Here is a 22,083-nt window from a genome sequence, read left to right as displayed (position 1 = left end):
GAGCCTGGAGCCTGTCTTCAGATTCTGTGACTCCTTCTCTCTCTGATCCTCCCCTGTTCATGCTGTATCTATCTCTTTTTCAAAAATAAATAAAACATTAAAAAAAAAAAAGAACTACACTTAGCTAACAATCCAACTGCCATGATACTTATATATTCCTAGTGACATAAAATGCAATATATTTCTTAATGTTTATTTTTTAGAGAGAGTGAGAGAGACAGAGAGAGTGCCAGCAGGGGAGGGACAGAGAGAGAGACACACACAAAGAATTTGAAGCAGGAACCAGGCTTTGAGCTGTCAGCATAGAGCCCAGCGCGGGGCTTGAACTCACAAGCCTTGAGATCACTGCCAGAGCCAAATTCGGATGCTTAACTGACTGAGCCACCCAGGTGCCCCAAATGCAAAAATTTTTGAAAAATAAAAATAAGTAACATCAGTAAAGAGAAACCATTCATTTTTATTTCATACTACATCATGGCTGAATTAAAATTATTCTCCATTATGATAAAGAAATACATTAAATCAATTTTAATGAAAATGAGGGGGACACAAGGATGCAACTAGTTGAAAGCCATGAATACCTTTTTAACATCTATTTAATAAATTGGGCTTGACATACACTTTAAAATGTTTTTAAATATTTAAAAAAATATATGAATCTGAGTTTGGTCTGGTACTCTGATAAATTTCTAACACAAATAAAAACAGTGAAATAACAATATAGAGAACACACTTGGTAGCAACCATAATAAGTTGCTCAGCTTTTACATCAAATCTCCTTAATTCTCTCTTGTCTTTAGAACTCCTTTGGGGCACCTGGGTGGCTCAGTTGGTTAAGCATCTGACTTTGGCTCAGGTCATTACCTCATAGTCTGTGGGTTCAAGCCCCACATCAGGTTTTGTGCTGACAACTCAGAGCCTGGAGCCTACTTCAGATTCTGTGTCTCCTCTCTCTCTGCTCCTTCCCTGCTCGCTCTCTCTCAAAATAAAATAAAGACATTAAAAAAAAAAAAACCTCCTTAGGGATGATAGATGTCACCTTTCAGACAGCAAAGACACCATTTTGAGGAGAGCAGCATTTTAGGCCTTCAGATTGGTTGTTTTTATGGCTTAAACCTTACTTAATGGATTTAGGTAGTAGGTTGAATATTGTTAATTTTTCTTTTCTTCTCCCCCATCCTGTTTTTTTTGTTGTTGTTTTTGGGTGAGGGTGGGGGGCAAAAAGTTTTCTCTGGCAACTAAACCAGCCTAGAGGAAGAGGAAACTACTCCAGTTACTGCCCAGAAATACACATGTCTGACTTCCTTCCTTTTTAGTTGGTTTCTAGGTTACAAGCTGAATAAATCAACAGAGGTGAGAAAGTAAACAGAGGCTAAAAGGAAAGCAACACGGTATGGCTAGCTAAAGAAAATCTGTTCTTTCCAGTAATGTAAGACCCTTACATGCAATTAAGAGTTAAAACAAATGAGCATTTTGGTTCGATTTATCTTGGGCCATGAAAGAAAGAAATCTCTCATCTTTATAGATATAGAGGTGTAAAGAAACAAGTGGATTTCTCCACCTATGTAGATTTTACAGAATAACCAACAGCCCCTAAGTTTAATGGCCTAGAATTGTAAATATTTTTGTAAACATTATGTAAGAAAAGATGAATAATAATAGTTCAGAGAATTTCAACATGATACGGCCCTATGTGAAGGCTGACTAGATTCAGGAAAATAGCTTTAAATATGCCCTATTGTCCTGTAACATATGAAAATATATAATCAAACATGTAACTACTGAATTGTGGTAATGTCCAAAGGATTAACTTCTTCACAAAAATGAATCCATGCAGAACTTCCTAGGACTGCAAAGATTACATAGCACTGTTTCCTACTTCCAAAAGATTATGAGTTCTACAAGGATTTCCAGATGATAGGGGCCTAATCTTGCTGATTTTTTAAACTCTTTTCCCTTCTTCAATCATGCAACACATTCATTCAGCCATAGGTATGAGATGTCTTTTACTTGCCAAGCACCATGCTTGACCCCAAGGAAACAATGGTGAGGAAAAGACAACCAAATTCCTACCCTAGGACACATTTTACACTTTTTTTCAAAAAAAATGTTTTAATGTTTATTTATTTGAGAGAGAGAATATCTGAGGCAGGCTCCAGACTCTGAGCTGGTCAGCACAGAGACTGACTTGGGGCTCAAACCCACAAAATATAAGATCATGACATGAGCCTAAGTCCAGTGCTTAACGGACTGAGCCAGACACCCCACATTCCACATGCATGGAGCCTGCTTAGGATTCTCTCTCTTCTCTCTCTCTGCCCCTACCGCACTTGCATGCACATATACACGCACTCTTTCTCTCAATAAACAAAACAAAAAAACCCCCAACAAACCTTGTTATAGCCCTAGAACTAGAATGTGGATTTCCTAATTCATTGGTGAATGATTTTTACATTCTAAGAGGTGTGAAAACTTTACTTGCTAGCATGAGGTGGCATAGAGTAAGATGTTTTGCCATCTGCTGAATAAAACTTTAAACTCTGAAAATAAAATGGAGGAAAATGAAACCAGTCTAGAACAAACTACAAAATCATATACCACCCGAGGAAAAAAGGGTTGAACACAGAATTTATATATTTCTAATATGCTTGAATAAAGTGTATGTCACCTTTCAGGAAGGAGAAATAAGCACGATTAAGAAAAAAAGCAACTCAACATGAAGGGGTTTTTAAAGCTGTGTTCATTAAAGGAACACTTGGAAAGATCATAAACCATTATGGTTAAAAATAAAAGGAAAATTTAATTCCTATTTTGTTACTGTTCTCTCTGTCAAGAAAATTATTTTTAATGTGGCAAGTATAAACTAGAAACTAAAAATAAACTAAGCCATAAAGGATAGAAGAGGATTCTTTTTAAGAAACCCGAATTAGTAAATCACATAATTACATTAGAGATAATTTAGAAAACAAAATAAATGGGTAACAAGGATCCCTTGGTTTTAACAATTTTCTCCACCAGTTCAAAAGTAATTGCACTTTCAGTCCTTTTTCCACAAGTATATTTGTTACCAAGTTTCAAGATATAATTAAAACATTTTTTAAAAAAATATTTTTGAGAGAGGGAGAGAGAGAAAGCACAAGCAAGGGAGGGGCAGAGAGGGAGGGAAACACAGAATCCAAAGAAGACTCCAGGCTCTGAGCTGTTAGCACAGCTCACAGGGCTTGAATCCATGACTGGTGAGATCATGACCTCAGTGGAAGTCAGATTGTGCTTAAACGACTGAGCCACCCAGGCATCCCCAAGATACATTTAAAAGGAGCAGGTTATAAATTGTATCTTGAAACTCTTTTTTATTTTACTACATTGCCATTATTTTAAATAGCTACCTAATAAAAACTTAATCAGGTAAATAAGCATTGAATTTTATTATGTATTTTCTTAGTGTTGGCTATTTAGTCCATTTTTTTCACTGTTCTATAATTATAAAAAATAGAAACAATGTCATGCTTTTATTAACTAAAGATCCAAGTTTAGATGGATTCAAATAAATTACATGTTAGCATATTGACTTGATAGATATAAACTCAGAGCCATTACTGGTAACCTTTGAAAATAAATCAAGACATTATCAAGATATTATAGATATAAGGATCTATTGATATTTATAAAAGAGGGGGCAGTTCAGAAACAAACTCCATGCTAGTAATCCTGAACTCAGCAAAACTCCAAGATGGATAATTAGAATCATGAAAAAAATTAATACACAGTGATTTAACTAAGAGCCAAATATACTCACTGAGAGTAATCTATCTTCTAATAAAAACAAAGGCTACTTTCATCAAGGCAACCTGGAACAGGAAAGTCAATGAAATATGGGCTGGATGACAGTTTTTGATGCATTTGAAGCTGGGTAAAGAAATACTAAATAATAGTACTGTTTTTAACCTGTATGTTTAACCTGTACTGTGTCTAACCTTCATCCTTTGTCTTGCACACTATCACATGATGGCTTTCTTTATTAGTAAATTAACAAATGATAGAATGATTCAAAAAGAAAGGCAATAATCCCTTGAAATCTTGCAGTGGTCATACTATCTCTGAATATCTTGTTCAATTTGGGAATCACAATATAAGAGAAACAATTACAACTATGATGTGTTAAAGACATTTAAAAATCATGGATTGTTAGGATCATTTAAAGGAATGGAGAATGTCTTGCTTGGAGAAAAGGAGAAGAACAATTAACAGTTATTTACAATTATTTAAAGATCTAGGGGCACCTGCATGGTTCAGTTGGTTAAACGTCCAACTCTTGGTTTCCGCTCAGGTCGTGATCTCATGGTTTGTGGGTTTGAGCACCAAGTCAGCTTTGCACCGGCAGCATGGAGCTTGCTTGGGATTCTCTCTCCCTCTCTCTTCCCCTCCCCTACTTGCATTGTCTCTATCTCCAAATAAATAAACAAACTGAAAAAAATAAATGGCTAGGTAATCTGGAAAGGAAGGACCTTACAAGTAAAATTTTGAAGGACAAAGAATAAAAAACCATTTCTAATAATTAAATATTACCATACCAAAGCAGACTTACTTGTGAAGTAGCGAGCTTCTAAAAACTAGAAGCAATTAAGAAAAATCTGGATGGGGCGCCTGGGTGGCTCAGTCAGTTGAGCTACTAACTCTTGATTTCAACTCAGGTCACAATCTCACAGTTTGTGAGTTGAAGTCCCACGTCGGGCTCTGCACTGACAGCACGGGTCTGCCTGGGATTCTCTCTCTCTCCCTCTCTCTCTTGCCCCTTCCCCCCAAATAAACAAACTTTAAAAAAAATATATGGATTAACACTTGACAAGTCTGTCATTGAAGGATCCTCTTTCTGGCTTCAATAAGGAGTGATTGATAAAACATTAAAGATTCTCTCCATTCTAAGATTCCTTTAAAAAAATTTTTTTTTAAATGTTTATTTTTGAGAGACAGGGAGACAAGTACAAGTGGGGAAAGGGCAGAGAGAGAGGGGAGAGAGAGAGAGAGAGAGAGAGAGAGAGAGGGAGAGGGAGGGAGACACAGAATCCGAAGCAGGCTCTAGGCTCTGAGCTGTCAGCACAGAGCTGGATGTAGGGCTCAAAACCACAAGCTGTGAGATCATGACCTGAGCCGAAGTTGGAGGCTTAACGGACTGAGCCACCCAGGCGTCCCTCCATTCTAAGATTCTAATACTATATGTTATTTAAGCCACTTCATGTTTATGAGCAAAGTGAAGATAAATCAAACTTCATAAACACTGCTACTGTTGCATATATAAAAGCATAAAACAAATACAGCTGAATACTCGTACATTCCTCAGAAAAGGTGGCAGAATTAAAAGTAAATAGTAACTTCTCCTATTTCAGAACAAATTAAGTTTACCAAGGTTTGTACCACTGGGCAGAAATAAAACTCCACGGCAGACTTCTGTGACATGAAATTTCTGTAATCCACCAACCCTTTCTCTCTTATGATAAAAAAGCAAATGTGACTTTGTGGGAATTAGAAATATTACAAAATTAAATCAACCCAACCATAAATGCAAAACATGTGTTAAAATGGTTAATAATCACAAAATCATAGAAAAAAATTAAAAGTTAAAATAAAATATGTCTTATAGTCTTCATTCATGTCACAAATACCATCCTCAGAAAGTAGTACATATGCACTTATGTTTGCATATGTCTGATTACCTGGCCTTTGTTTTGTTCTAAAACTAATTTTAAAATGTATTTTCCAATTTTTCTTAATCATTTCACTATTTGTTCTCTTGGAAATTTGAATAGAATATCTATTTCTTTACTGGTTTGTTCATTTCCATCTGGCAAACATCTGTTTCTTGTGCAGCACAAGTCAACAAGGCTCTATGATTATTTCCCTATTACCTCCTTGTTTGTCAAAAACATCATCAGATGATGTCAGCCACAATCTGGAAGCTGAATTTTTCAACTAATAATGGGGATTCACAATTTCCATTAAGTATGAGATTGTAATTATTTTACTTATTTAAAACATTAATGCATTTTAGGAGGCACCTGGGTGGCTCAGTTAGTTAAGTGTCAGACTTCAGCTCAGGTCATGATCTCGCTGTTGGTGAGTTTGAGCCCCAGGCTGACAGTTCAGAGCCCGGAGCCTCCTTCAGATTCTGTGTCTCCTTCTCTCTCTGCCCCACTCCTGCTCCCGCTCGCTCTCAAAAATAAATAAACATTAAAAACAAATTTTAAAAAGGGGCACCTGGGTGGCTCAGTCAGCTGAGTGTCCGACTTTGGCTCAGGTCATGATCTCACAGTCCAAGGGTTTGAGCTCCGCATTGGGCTCTGTGCTGGCAGCTTAGAGCCTGGAGCCTATTTCAGATTCTGTGTCTCCCTCTCTCTCTGCCCCTCCCCTGTTTGTGCTCTGTCTCTCAATAAACCAAAAAAATTAATTAGTTAATTAATTAATTAATTAAAAAGCTAAAAAAATTTTAAAAAGAGTAATGCATTGTAGGTGATGATGATCATGTATCCTAAGTACCATTTATATTCAAAATATGGTTAATACCAAAATTATCAAAGTGTCAATCATATTTCTCAAATTATTGAGAATTTGTCAACATTTTGATAGTCATAATATATCAAAATATTGCCATGTAAATGTAAAAAACTGCAATGAAAAAGCTTACATAAACACTTTTGCACTGAAGTGTTATTCTTTCAATTACCTGCAAATTAATGATTTAAAATGAACTTTTCTTGGGGCACCTGGGTGACTCAGTTGGCTGAGCTTCCAACTTCAGCTCAGGTCATGATCTCACAGCTTGTGGGTTTGAGCCCTGCATCGGCTCTGTGCTGACAGCTCAGAGCCTGGAGCCTGCTTCAGATTCTCGGTTTCCCTCTCTCTCTGCCCCTCCCCCACTTGTGCTCTGCCTCTCTCTCAAAAATTAACAAACATTTAAAAAATTAAAATAAATAAATAAAATAAAATGAACTTTTCTTCTGGGGCACGATGGTGGCTCAGTTAAGTGTCCGACTCTTGACTTGGGCTCAGGTCATAATCTCATGGTTTGTAAGTTTCAGCACCACATCGGGCTCTGGGCTGACAGCACAGAGCCTGCTTGGGATTCTGTCTCCTTCTCTCTCTGCCCCTCCCCTGTATGCTCTCTATATCTTTCTTTCAAAATAAATAAAAATAAACTTTAAAAAAATTAAAAACAAACAAACAAAAAAAAACTTTAAAGTGAGTTTTTCTTCTTTTATGACGTGTTATAGTACAATTAAAAGTTATATTGCATGCTCACTTTAGCAGCACATATACCAAAATTGGAATGAAAGTTATACTGCCAAGCGAGTACAAAGAAAATGAATACCCATAATGTGGTATCAGGTCAGTAACAACTAATGTAATTTCTATAACTTCCTTTAAACAAAGTCCCTCCCCTCTAAAGCTCTAGGTTTTCTTAGGTCAGTTCTTGTTTCACTGAGGACTTTCCTTCCCACTAAAGGATGAAGCAACAAAAATCCCAAAAAAACCCTGGGAAATGAAAAAATTGAGGCTCATTAATGATGCCCAGAAGCCTTGCTTAAGTTTATCTCTGTAGAGAGAGGAAAGTTTCAAAATTAGACTCTTCATGGATAATAAAGATTCCTTCCAGGGTCTTAGTTTTCTTCAAAGTTTCAGACAGCCTGGAAGGAGTCTACACGAATAAACTTCTTTGGGACTCCTAGGAATTTAGTAGTGCTTTATAGCTTTTCAAACAGTTGCTTTTTCTCTGGGGATTTGAAAGCTTCCCTGCATTGACAACTGGACCACCTGCTACAGGAGATTTTTAAAATAGAACAAGTTTTCCTACTTTCAGGAATCCTTAGGATTATATTTCCTGTTTCCTATCACAGGTCCATTTATAGTTTAGCATTTTAACTTTGAGTTATACTCTACTTGGCCCTGGATAGCATAAGCATACTTTTAAAGTTACATTACTTAGTTAAAGGAAAAAATCATTTTAAGTGATGATGGAACTATGCTGTTTTCTATGCTCATAGAAGAAACTGCTACACAGAAAAGCAATTGTTGGAGTGCCTGGGTGGCTCAGTTGGTTAGGGGGCATTCAACTTTGGTCAGGTCAGGACCTCAGGGTTCCTGAGCTAGTGTCCTGCATCTGGCTCTATGCTGTCAGCAAAGAGCACGCTTCAGATCCTCTGCCTTCCTCTCTCTGCCTCTCCCTCACTTTTGCACACACACAACACTCTCTCTCTCAAAAATAAACATTAAAAAAAAAAAAGCAATTGTTTGTGAAACGAGTTTATCAATGGATAGGTCAACAGGCATTTTTCCACTGTTCCTTCCTTAGTCAGGAAGGATTTTCATCACTTTTCTCTTATGGTGGTAAACTGGATTGAGCTTTGTTACACTTCATTATGTTTATTACCATTTTAATTGGTAAGAAATTCTGAAAGGTACACTTTGCTTCCAGAGCTTGATGTGGAAGGCACAGAATTATGTCGGCCAAGTCCTAGGATGACAAGGGTAGTGGTTCCCAGTGGACAGCCCCTGTCCAACAGCATAAGTAATAACAAACAGCTAGTTACAAAGGCATATCATCAGGCCCATCCCATATTACCTGAATCAGAAATTCTAGGGGTGGGGTCTAACAATGTGTTATAACAGATCTTTGAGTAATTCTGAAGCACTGTAAAATTTGAGAACCAGTAACTTAAAGCAAGTGTCCTTAACCTGTTTGGAGTCAAAGAACTCTTAGAGTCTGAGGAAAGCTATAGTTCCCCCAGAAATATGAAAATGCATAATTTTGCAACACAATTGCAGAGGTTCCCAAGACCATGTGGAACCTAAGAATATATATTCCTAGGCTTTAACACTGATGACCTACTGATTCAAAAACTCTGAAGATGGGGTACTATACTATAAATATTTTTTAAATGCTTTCAAAAATATTTTCTAAATCTTTCCCCTTTTACCTCAACATTCCCACAAACAAGCTCTAAGTATCCTGTCCAGGTGCTCAGATGCCCATGGCCCACAAGTTCCCCTTCCTGCCCTCCCCTACAACCTATTAAGAACATTCAAACATACCAATAAAATCCTCTTATTTTCTTGTTTATTCCATGCTGACCCCCTACAAAAGTACTAACCCAAAGGTCTTTGTACTCCCTCTTGGTTCCCACCTACTTGGTTGAACCTACTCCCTTCTGGCATACAGTGACTTTCTCTAGGACCTATAAATACAATAAACTTTGTTTCCCTGTGCCTCTCCTGTGTCTCCTCTGTGACTGCACCTTACTGAACATCACATAAAAGAACCCAGAACAGGCCCAGGAATTCTTAGTTTTAAAATGCTATCTGAGGTTCAGTCAGCTTTGGGAACCATGAATGTTGGCTGAAAACACCTGGCCTACAGTGACTACTTTTCAGGACAGAATGGCCCAGTCAGGTCTTAGATATTCTTCTGCTGGATCAGTTTCCTTGTCACTTTGCTAACTTAACCACTTACCTTCTCAGGAAGCGTAAGATCTTTAAATAGCTTACATTGGAAAGCTGTTCATTTTCAATGTGGGGATATTTGAGCCACGTAGAGATCAATTTCACTCATCAGGTTTTCAAAATCAAATAACCGAGGACTAGCATAGGCTAAGCTCATTCCTGTTATGCAGAGAGATAACTATTTAAAGATGCCTTCCCTTCCTAAAAATATCAAGCCGTTAAAGCAGCAGGCTTAGAAAGTGGCACTGCTGCTTCCCTAGATTACACAGAAAGAGAAAACACTGCCCAAATAGTAAACAATATAACCACAAAGGTAGTTTCCTCTTGATGCTTAAAAAAGATGAGGTTTCCAATCATTGTTCCCTACTTTCTACTCATAGGAGGAGGAACAAAGAGGAAGTTCTTCCAGAGAAGATATGAAGAGCCAGAAGTGTAGTTAATCATTCAACAAAAGATTTCCAAGCTGATTAAAACTGCCTGTGAAGCAGCAAAAAAATTTCCCAGGTCACATGAACTATGAACTCAGAATGAGTTGGCTCAAGACTGTGGCCCAAGGAGTTGAAGGACCAAAATTACACCATAAACTTTTCTATCACATACAATCGATTGTAGCTTTTTTAGGGGATGGTGTAAGAGTGGAGACTAAGGTTAAGTGTCCCATCCTGACATCTAGAAAGTACACATGAAGCTATAATTAAGATGCTCATCTTTGAAAAAAATACATTCAAAATGTTTCTCGTTTTGACATATAAAAGCATAAAACATTTACTACTAGTGAATCAACCTCTCAAAGTACAAGCTGTGATAACTACAAGTTCATGGCCATTCATTATTCATTATTCACTTAGCAAACATCTGTGAAGCAACTATAATGTGCTACCTATCTACAGAGCATGGTATTATACACAGGAAAGTAAGAATTATCAATATCTTATTTTCCCTGGCATCTATCTAAATAACAAAGGAACTTTTCTTACACAATGAAACCTAACAAGAGTAAATGTTAAATCCCCAGGTACAGGTTCCAAAAAGCTACTACTTAAGTATGGTGCAACATATACTCCCACCCCATCCCTCGCAAGCACACATTAGTTTAATATGTGGTAAAACTTGCTTGGCAGCTTTTGATGCAAAAAAGGATTAGGAAGTTTTATTCATTCAACAAATATTCACTGGAACATCTACAATGTGTTAAGCATTGTCTCAGAGGTTTTAGATGATGCAAAGATAAGGCTAAACAGAAACTCATTATAAGGCAAGAATGTACTGTGGTGTGAATGCTAAAAATGCTGTTACAGTGTTCCAAATAGGTTAAGTAACAGTCCCAATACATTGAGATCACTTCACACAAAAATTAAAAGCAACCCATTCAGAAAGACACTGACATTAGAACATAAACAAAAGTAGGAAATCTGGAGAGTGAAGCTGTCTAGAATCAAGTCATATTAATACTGGCTAAAGGAATTGGGAATGCTTAATCTAAGGTCTTTATTATACTTTTATAGGAAAAACTTAATACATCTTTTCTTATTTCTTTAAGCATTTTTTTAATGCTTATTTTTGAGAGAGAGAGAGAGAGAGGTGCACAAGCAAGGGAGAGAGGGACACAGAGGGAGACACAGGATCCAAAGCAGGTTCTGTGTTGACAGCAGAAAGTCCAATGTGGGGCTTGAACTCACGAACCATGAGATCATGACCTGAGCCAGTCAGAAGCTTAACCAACTAAATCACCCACACACTCCAAGATTTTTTTTAAAGTAAGCTCCATACCCAATACAGGGCTTGAACTCACAACCCTGAGATCAAGAGTCGCATGTTCTACTGACTGAGTCAGCCCCATAAGATAATTTGTTCTAGAGCAGAGGATCTTAACCTGGGTTAAGAACAACACCACCACCACCAACAACAAACAAAAGGAAACAAGAAAGAAAAGAAAGAAAGAAAGAAAGAAAGAAAGAAAGAANACTCACAACCCTGAGATCAAGAGTCGCATGTTCTACTGACTGAGTCAGCCCCATAAGATAATTTGTTCTAGAGCAGAGGATCTTAACCTGGGTTAAGAACAACACCACCACCACCAACAACAAACAAAAGGAAACAAGAAAGAAAAGAAAGAAAGAAAGAAAGAAAGAAAGAAAGAAAGAAAGAAAGAAAGAAAGAAAGAAAGAAAGAAAGGGAGAGAAAGAGAGAGAGAAAGAGGGAGGGAGGGAGGAAATAAAGAAAGAAAAGTAAAGGCCATCAAGAAGCCCAGAAAATCCTTGAATTATACCAAAATTTATGGATATAAGCATTTTCTTCCGAGAAAAAGGGTTATTGATATTTTCTGTAAGATTTTCAAAGGAGCCTCTGATCCACAGATCTAAGAAACAGTGCCTAGAAAATAAACTAGGTCCAGCAACATATAACCAGATATAACATATAACATACATAGATATAACATATAACCAGATTTTGGTTCAATGTTAGAAAAAGCTGGGGCATCTAGGTGGCTCAGTCAGTTGGGAATCCGACTTTGGTTCAGGTTATGATCTCAAAGTTCATGAGAACTGTTGGGCTCTGTACTGACAGCTTGGAGCCTGAAGCCTGCTTCAGACTGTTTCTCCCTCCCTCTTGCCCCTCCCACCTTGTTCGCAATCTCTCTCTCAAAAAAAAGAAAAAGCCTCATAACAAAAGCTGTGTGCCCAGTAATACTTTATAAGAGCCATAATATCTCGAATAGAAAGCACTATGCAGAGGGTGTTTGTTTATATAGGACACCATGGTATAATAAATTGCAGATATACTTTCAAATCTGTCAGGGCTTTAATTTGAAAAAATATTTGTTTTGAAATTTTAAATCATATTTAAGAACTTAAGAGTTCTCAATATTTATCAAAAGAATGTTAGAGGCTAAAATCATTGTTCTATAAAGATTTTATTTATGGGGATGAGGTATATGACATAATAAATGGCTATAAATACATGTTGTGTTTTTGGGATACAATCCAATTCTGTTCTAGCTAACAACAACAACAATGGGAAGGATGAAACTCCTAAGATGTGGTGAATACAGAAAATAAACACCCTGTGTGGCACAGTAGACACAGAAGGAGAATACAGGGAAACAGCAAGTAACTCTAATCATTAAACTCAGATGTCACCTATACATTGATAGCTATGTCACCCCTAAATGCTCATTCACTGGTGATTCCCATTATGGCCTTACATGTCCTCTGCCAAAATGTGAACGATGAAAGGAATGACTGCTCAGCAAGTCTTCAGTGAGTAATACTTGTGGCCAGGCTTACTTAGTCCTGTAAAAATAAGCATGTATTGATTCCACACCCCTTCCCTTGGCTGAGTTCCAGGTTTATATCCAACTCTGATCTTTACAGTTATGTTCTCCGCAGGGAAGGCTGTGTGGTATAAACAGGACAAAAAAACTTGGTAAGACTCAGAAGTGTGACCCTTTCATCTCATCTGAACCCTATTCTCAATGTGTTCATCAACCTCATATTCTTCTCCTCTTTTCAAAATTTTATACATGTGTATACATATTTCTTTTTAAGTAACCTCTATCCTCAACATGGGGCTTGAACTCAAGACCCCAAGATCAAGGGTGGCATGCTCTACCAACTGAGCCAGCCAGGTGTGCCCTGCCTGTCTCTTCAAAAATTTTAATAGATTTTATTTCTAAGAGCAGGTTTAGGTTCACAGCAAAACTGAGCAGAAAACTAGAGAGTTCCCATATAGTCCCTACTCCTGTGCATGTACAAACTCCTCCATTATCAATACCTTGAAACAGAGTGATAATTTATTATTATAGCTAGTGAACCCTATATTGACACATCATTATCACCCAAAGTCCACAGCTTACATTAGGGTTCACTTTTTTTTAAATAGTTTATTGTCAAGTTGCTTTCCATATAACACCCAGTGCTCATCGCAACAAGTGCCCTCCACCATGCCCATCACCCCCTTCCCCTCTCCCCCACCCACATCAGCTCTTAGTTTGTTCTTGGCATTCAAGAGTCTCTCATGGTTTGCCTCCCTCCCTCCCCCCCACTATTTTTTCCCTTCTTCTCCCCCATGGTCCGCCGTTAAGTTCCTCCTAATCCTCCTATACATGCAAACATATGGTATCTGTCCTTCTCTGCCTGACTTATTTCACTCAGCATAACACCCTCAAGTTCCTTCCACGTTGCTATACATGGCCAGATTTCATTCTTTCTCATATGTAGTATTCCATTGTATAGATAAACCACATCTTCTTGATTCATTCATCAGTTGATGGCCACTTAGGCTCTTTCCATGCTTGGGCTATTGTTGAGAGTGCTGCTATGAACATGGGGGTTAGGGTTCACTCTTGATGTGGTATATTCTACAAGTATATGGGTTTTGACAAATGTATGATTCATATTATTAGAGTATCACACAGAATAGTTTCACGGTCTTAAAAATTCTTTGTGCTCTGCCTATTCATCTCTCCCTCTCCCCTCCCCGATCTTTTTACGGTCTCCATACTTTTGCTAATGCTAGAATGTTATATAGTTAGAATCATATATTATATAGCTTTTTCAGATTGGCTTCTTTATTTAGTAACATGCATTTAAGGTTCCTCTATGTCTTTTTATGGCTTCATAGTTCATTTCTTTTTAGTGCTCAATAATATTCTATCATCTGGATGTACCCCAGTTTATGTATACATTTACTTACTGAAGGACATCTTGGTTGCTTCCAAGTTTTCATAACTATAAATAAGACTGCTGTAAACTTCTAGGTGCAGGTTTTTGTTTGAACATAAGTTTTAAGCTCATGTGAGTAAATACCAAGGAGCACAACTGCTCCATTAAATCGTCAGAATATGTTCAAATTTTGTACGAAACTGCCACATTGTTTCTCAAAGTGTCTATACCCACTGTACCTTCCCACCAGCAATGAATCAGAGTTTCTTTTGCTCCATATCCTTGTCAGTATTTGGTGCTGTTAGTAATTTGGGTGTTTCCCATTCTAGTAGGTGTGTAGTGGTATTTCCTTATTTAAGTTTGCAATTCTCTAATGACATCTGATGTTGAACATCTCTTCACGTGCGTGTTTGCCACCGATAAATCTTCTTTGGAGAGAGGTCTGTTCAAGCCCATTTTTTAACCAATTGTTTGTTTTCTTACTGTTGAGTTTTTAAGAGCTTGTGTAGGTGAGCCTGGATGGCCTAGTCTGTTAAGCTTCTAACTTCGGCTCAGGTCATGATCTCACGGTTCGTGAGTTCAAGCCCCGTGTTGGGCTCTGTGTTGACAAGTCAGAGCCTGAAGCCTGCTTCAGATTCTGTGCCCCCCCCCCCCACTTACTCCTCCCCAAATAAATAAACATTAAAAAAAAAAGAGTTCTTTGTATAGTTTTGATGATAGTCTTTAATCAGACATATACTTCTGAAAATATTTTCTTCCAGTCTGTGGCCTGTTTTCTCATTCTCTTAGTCATCTTACTTGTTGCTATATATTTTAAAACTAATTTAACAGTTCTGTTATCCAGTATTTTAACATGATCTGTGGGTCTTTTTGTTGCAGAGCTTCTCGGAGACTTTGCCAGTTAGTGTGCATAAAAAGTACATTATATCAAGGTAATTTCCTATATAACACTAGTAAACTTCAGCTCACCTATCAAAAACTTCACAATTATTGAAGTTTAAATCATTGTACTTCTTCTCAGTTCATTCTTTTGATAGTCATGTAAAAAGGCTTTCATTTGGTTTATTCATAGAAGAATGTTGTAAGAAAAAACTAAACATTTTTTTCTCCTGGAGAACAAGTAATTTACTTTCTAATATCCATTTTGTAGGCACATGATAAAAATTATTTATGAGTTGAAGAAACAAAACCCATGGATGTAAATGCATGGCTAGAAATGTTAACTAAAACAGCAAAAAACTGATAGACAGTAACAACTTTTAGAAATATTTTTTTTCTCTTGTAGCAATAGCAGGAGTGCCCTGGCTTATAAATTAAGACAATGGGCAGTGACCTACTTTTCATGACTAAAGCTACTTGATGGATGGTATTTGCATATTTATTTATAGTTTAAATTTATGTATTTATAAATTAAATCCTGTCATAATAAAGTTCCAAGAAAGAGACTGTACAAATTCCTTAATTCTAAAGTAAATATTTTTACAGCTGATATTAAAGTTCATAGGCTACTGGCTGAGTCTTTAAGAAAAATATTTTTTAGGGGGTGCCTGGCCCACTCCGTTGGAAGAGCATGCAACTCTTGATCTCAGAACTGTGAGTTCAAACCCCTTGTTGGGTGTAGAGATTACTTAAAAATAAGATTAAAAAATTTTTTTAACATAGCTTTCAATATAGCAATATTTATCATGAAATTACCTAAATATAATCACAGATGTCACAAATATTTTAAAATCACAGCATTTTTAAAATGTCATTCATCTTTCAAAATTCTGATTACAAAGCAAAAATGCTTTTTTTTTTTAAATTTTTTTTTACTTTAGAGACAGAGAGCACAAGCGGGACAGAGAGAGAGAGAGAGAGAGAGAGAGAGAGAGAGAGAATATCCTAAGCAGGCTCCATGCACAGCAAATAATCCAAGGCAGGATTTAATCCCATGACCTTGGGATCTGAGCCAAAATCAAAAGTCAGCTGCTCAACTAACTGAGCCACTCAGGTGCCCCCAGAGCAAAATTCTGAGATGACTATCTCAGTTACTTACAACATTTTTTGTTTTATTTTTTTTATTTAGAAAGAGAGACAGCATGAACAAGTGGGGGAGAGGAGCAGAGGTGGGGAGAAAGAATCTTAAGCCGGCTCCATGCTCTTCAAGGAGCCGGACACTGGGTTCAATCCCATGAGGCTGGGATCACGACCTGAGCCGATATCAAGAGTCGAACGCTCAAGTGACTGAGCCACCCAGGTGTCCCTGTTACTTACAAAATTTTTAAAAATTATAAAGAACATGAGTAAGAAAATCACAGAAAAATATCTAGAAAGAATATTAACAGTAGGTGCCTAAAATCAAACAATATATAATATAGCCTTTTTCAATCTTTTAAAAAAATTTTTTTAATGTAGATATTTGTTTCTGAGAGAGAGAGAGAGAGAGAGAGAGAGAGGCGCAGCATGAGCAGGGGAGGGTTAGAGAGAGAGGGAGACAAAGAATCCGAAGTGGACTCCAGGCTCTGAACTAGCTGTCAGCACAGAGCCCGACATGGGGCTCGAATCCACAACTGTGGGATCATGACCTGAGCTGAAGTTGGACGCTTAACCGACTGAGCCACCAGGAGGCCCTAATCTAGCGTTTTTTAAATAAATAGATGACAAACAGGAGAATACTCTAAAATTACATACATTATATAAATGTTCTAGGAAACAGTACAAGCATGTTTAGGCCAACAATGACAAAATATCCTTAAAGGAAGGAATACAGGCTTGAATCAGAATATAAGGGTATCCTGAAAATTTATGAAATTTCGAAAAACACTGAAAACTGGTTGTGCAAAAGCTCGAGGTTATACTATAGCGAAACACTCTGTATTACTGACAAGATACCAACAAAATGACTTAATATATCTCTAATGTGCATGATTTCCCTGAGATACTTATTTATGAAAAAGATTAACATACAGAGTTACAAAATTCTTGCAATTTTGATATAAAAATTAATATAAAATCATTTATATTCAGGGTTGGAATTCATTTTACAACAAAAAGACAAAAATGTAAAATGAGGACTGCCTGCAGAAATTTATGTGATGAACTCATGAAAAGAGTATGAGTAAGTGAAGAATCAGCATGAAGTCTGCTTTTTTTTTTGGCGACAGTTTTGAGAAGAGTATTAAATATATCAGTTATATGATCTGTGCAATCTTTTCCAAATACCAGTAGTTATTTATTAAGAAAAACCAAATCAGAATTACAACTTTTGCATTACCTATGTTACTCTTTTCCTAGAATAGATCCTACTTTTAAAGACTAATCTTTTAATTTAACTTTTTTTTTTTTTTTTTGGTGGGAGAGAGGAAAAGATGAAATGGAAGATATATAGAGACATAAAAAATTTACATTTCCATTCTATATTTTAATTGCACTCCTACTTGCTTGTTTTATTTATTTTTTAAGTTTATTTAAGTAATCTCTACACCCAGTGTGGGGCTTGAACTCACAACCCTGAGATCAAGAGTCACATTGTTCTTCCAACTTAGTCAGGTGCCACAGTACTCCTACAAATTTGTTTTATTATTTTTTTCTTAAACATTTTTTTAAATATCATGAAGTGCATTTATAAAATTACAAGTTTCATTTTATTTTATTTATTTTTTTAACAAATAGTTTATTGTCAGGTTGGTTTCCATGTAACACCCAGTGCTCATCCCCACAAGTGCCCTCCTCCATGCCCATCACCCCCCTCTCCTCCCACACCCATCAGTCCTCAGTTTGTTCTCAGCATTTAAGAGTCTCTCATGGTTTGCCTCTCTTCCCTTCCCCCCATATTTCCCGCCTTCTTCTCCCCCACGGTCCTCCGTTAAGCTCCTCCTAATCCTCCTATACGTGCATATATTTGTCCTTCTCTGCCTGACTTATTTCACTCAGCATAAAAAATATGCAACGCTTCACGAATTTGCGTGTCATCCTTGCACAGGGGCCATGCTAATCTTCTCTGTATTGTTCCAATTTTAGTATATGTGCTGCCAAAGCAAGCACCAAACTTGTTTTAAAGAATTGTTTTAAAGTCATCTTACTGGTCATTTCCACAGACTGAATGTCCCTAGGGTATATTTAAATCTATAGGAGTAATAAAGACAGGACAAACATCATCATGTTATATACTAATATTCTACATTCTAACGCCAAATCCATTTTATAATCCCTCATTGTTTACATGATAATAGAAGATCACCTACCATTCTTTTTTTTTTTTTTTAATGTTTATTTACCTTTGAGAGAGAGAGAGAGACAGGGAGACAGAAAGACAGAGTGTGAGTGGAGGAGGGAAAGAGGGAGAGGAAAATGCAGAATCTGAGGCAGGCTTAAGGCTCTGAGCTGTCAGCACAGAGCCTGACGTGGGGCTCGAACCCACAGACTGTAAGATCATGACCTGAGCCAAAGTCAGATGCCCAACCGAGCCACCCAGGCACCACAAGATCACCTACCATTCTTGTTTTTTTTTTTTTTTTTACAAATAGTTTATTGTCAAATTAGTTTCCACAATAACACTCAGTGCTCATCCCCACAAGTGCCTTCCTCCATGCCCATCCCTCCTCCCCCCACATCCATCAGTCCTCAGTTTTTGTCAGCATTCAAGAGTCTCTCATGGTTTGCCTCTCTCCCTTTCCCCCACCATTTCCCCCCTTCTTCTCCCCCTTGTTCCTCCGTCAAGTTCCTCCTAATCCTCCTATACGTGCAAACATATGATATTTGTCTTTCTCTGCCTGATCACGTACCATTCTTAATCTCTTCTGCAGAGTCATATAGTCATATAGTCATACCTCCAATATAGTCAAATTCTCTATTTTATTAAAAAAGTTTTTTTAAGTTTGTTTATTTTGAAAGAGACAGAGAACACAAGTGGGAGAGGAGCAAATAGAAGGGAAAAGAGAGAATCCCAAGCAGGTCCTACACTGTCAGTGCAGAGCCTGACACGGGGCTCAAACTCATAAACTATGAGATCCTGACCTGAGCCGAACAAAATCAAGAGTCTGATGCCTAACCCACTGAGCTACCCAGGTGCCCCTTAGCCAAGTTCTCTTTTCGAGCAGGGTAATGTACTCTAACCCCCTAACCATAACCATTTCCACTATTGTTATTTAAAAAATTTTTTTAATCTTTGGGGCACCTGGGTGGCTTAGTCGGTTAAGCGTCCGACTTTCCGACTTTCGCTTAGGTCATGATCTCGCGGTTCGTGGGTTCGAGCCCCACGTCGGGCTCTGTGCTGACTGCCAGCTCAGAGCCTGGAGCCTGTTTCAGTCTGTGACTCCCTCTCTCTCTGACCCTCCCCTGCTCACGCTGTTTCTCTCTCCTAGAAATAAATAAAACATTAAAAAAAAATTTTTTTTTAATCTTTTATTTTTGAGAGAGACGGAGATAGAGACAGAGACAGAGTGCGAGCAAGGGAGGAACAGAGAGAGAGGCAAACATCAGAATCCAAAGCAGGCTCTGTCAGCACAGAGCCCAACAAGGGGCACGAACCCATGAGCCGTGAGATCTTGACCTCAGCAGAAGTTGGACATTTAACAAACTGAGTCACCCAGACACCTCTCCACTCCTGTTATTTTAAAACTAGTCCCATAGAATAAATGACTCCCTTGACCTTTTATTGAAATCCTGTCCTTGCCATAAAATCTCAACTGAATTAAACCTGGCCACCCTATTATATTTACCCATCTAGTAATCAAATTGAAACAAATATCTAGGGGATAAGCACTCTGTAGAACCAAATATCTCCTGCTTTCACAGAGCTTTCATTCCAGTGGCGGTGGATAAACAACTACTTTCCTAGCCATATTCTGAAGTGAAGACCTCTCCTGATTCTTTTAGGTCTTTCTCTTGATGGTTATTGCTACCACTCTCTCAGGGCTACAACATAGCTGGAATATGTAACATTTACTTGTCATCCTTTATGGAAAACACCTTACATAACATACCCCTTGATATTAAAACAGGGCCTCAAGATAAAATCTTCAGGTTATGCTAGGTTTATAAACCAATATAATCTACCTTTCTATTTCTGCATTCTCTTCAGACTGCTCTCTCAAAGTAATGGCCCATTTATTGCCAAATCCCAGTCTCTTTTCAGTACTCAATTCTACTTAACTCGTAAGCATTTCACATTAATGTTCTTAGAAACTTATTCCTCCCTTGACTCAGAAAATATCATGTTCTGGTGCTTTTTCCTGACTCTCTGACATCATTTCAATCTCTGCTTATTTTCAATCTTTAAAAAAAATGTTTTTACTATTTATTTTTTGACAGAGACAGAGCATGAGAAGGGGAGGAGCAGAGATAGAGGGAGACACAGAATCCAAAGCAGGCTCCAGGTTGAGCTGTCAGCACAGAGCCTGAAACATGACTTGAACACGGGAAATGACAGATCATGACCAAAGCCAAAGTTGGACACTTAACTGACTGAGCCACCCAGGCACCCCTTCAATCTTTAAATGTAGAATATGGCTCAAGATTAAGTCTATCACTTTGAAACCTAACTGAGCATCTCATGGCTTTCAGTATTATCTACATGCAGAAAATTGCTACATCTAGGTACTTTTTTTCTGACCTTTCTCACTGTACTAATTCAGTTCTTCTGTTTCCTAACTGGCCTTCCATCATTTGGTGTTACTCTTGTAAGTTGACCCTAAAGCAAATTTGACTACATTCCCTTGTTCAAATTACTTTGGTATTTACATATAGAAAGGTGTCTTAAGTCTTCACTTTGCAGATGAACTACCATTTCTGCCTCATCTTCCATTACCTCATTTCCCTAATTATGTACTTCTTATATCCTTGAACATCATTAGTTCTTTCTCATTTATTCTCAAGATATTTCCTTATATCCATCTGTTAAAATTCAATCACTCCTTTTCTTTCAAAACCTACTTTAAACACTACTTTTTCTAGAACTTTTCAGGTATCACCAATCAACATTAATCTTTACCTGCCTCATATGTCCACTGGTGTTTGTTTAGACTTTTACCGTAACACAAGAAAATGGCTTTAATTATTTATTTATGACTGTATCTGTCTATACAAACTTCTGAACTCTAAGACAAAAATACCTCTTCTTACTCATCTTTATATTTTCCACAGTACCTAAACAAATGATATGCACAAAAAAGACTATACTAAATATTTGTTAAAAAAAAAACAAAAAACTTTTAGAACTAACTGATAGTCCTTACTGAAAATACCTTCCAAGAGTTCCTAGAAAATTAATTTTATTTTTCCCCAACACACATGTGAGTTGGGGAAAGGCAGAGAGAAAGAGAGGATCCAAAGTGGGCTCTGTGTTGAGAGAAGAGAGCCTAATAGGGGACTGGAGCTCACACACCATGAGATCATGACCCAAACCAGTTGGACAACAAAATGAGTCACCCAGGAGCCTCAGGAAATTTAAAAAAAAAAAAAAAGGTACTATTGAAAATATAGAACTCGGGGCACCTGGGTGGCTCAGGNCGCTTAACCGACTAAGCCACCCGGGCGCCCCCCTCTCTCTCTCCCTTTCTATGCCTGTCCCTGACTTACATACACACACTCTCTCTCTCAAAATACATAAATAAACTTTAAAAAAATGTAGATCTAAACTGTTACAGCCAGCATGCGGTTTTATTATATGAGGCTACTATGTAAGGTAGTGTCACAACCATCTTGAGTCCACTAAATTAAAAAGGGGACTTAGCAGTTAAGGAATTCTCCCTCAAACAGCAAAAAAATCTTCTTAAATTGGTACACTAGTTGGTTAGCATTTAGAAGAATTCTGAGAGCAGCTATAAGGATTATAAACTGAAACTTGCTTATTTTTTAAGTTTACTTATTTATTTTGAGAGAGAGAGAGAGAGAGAGAGAGAGAGAGAGGGAGAGAGAGAGAGAGAGAGAGAGAGAGACACGCGAC

The 22,083-nt window shown here is 37.5% G+C and overlaps 1 protein-coding gene and 1 non-coding gene across 2 annotated transcripts in view; both read right to left on the bottom strand.

Annotated features, from left to right (window-relative positions):
• The window catches only part of JMJD1C (jumonji domain containing 1C), a 184,343-nt gene that overhangs the window by 91,462 nt on the left and 70,798 nt on the right, over positions 1–22,083 (bottom strand). The gene's annotated exons all lie outside the window — the stretch shown is intronic.
• On the bottom strand, positions 18,076–18,182 carry LOC144243602 (U6 spliceosomal RNA). The gene has a single exon (XR_013338690.1). It is a non-coding gene; the product is annotated as a U6 spliceosomal RNA (small nuclear RNA).

Source organism: Crocuta crocuta, unplaced genomic scaffold (assembly GCF_008692635.1).
Source record: "Crocuta crocuta isolate KB4526 unplaced genomic scaffold, BGI_CrCroc_1.0 scaffold167, whole genome shotgun sequence".
Taxonomy (NCBI): domain Eukaryota; kingdom Metazoa; phylum Chordata; class Mammalia; order Carnivora; family Hyaenidae; genus Crocuta; species Crocuta crocuta.
This window is presented reverse-complemented; position numbering and strand designations above follow the sequence as displayed.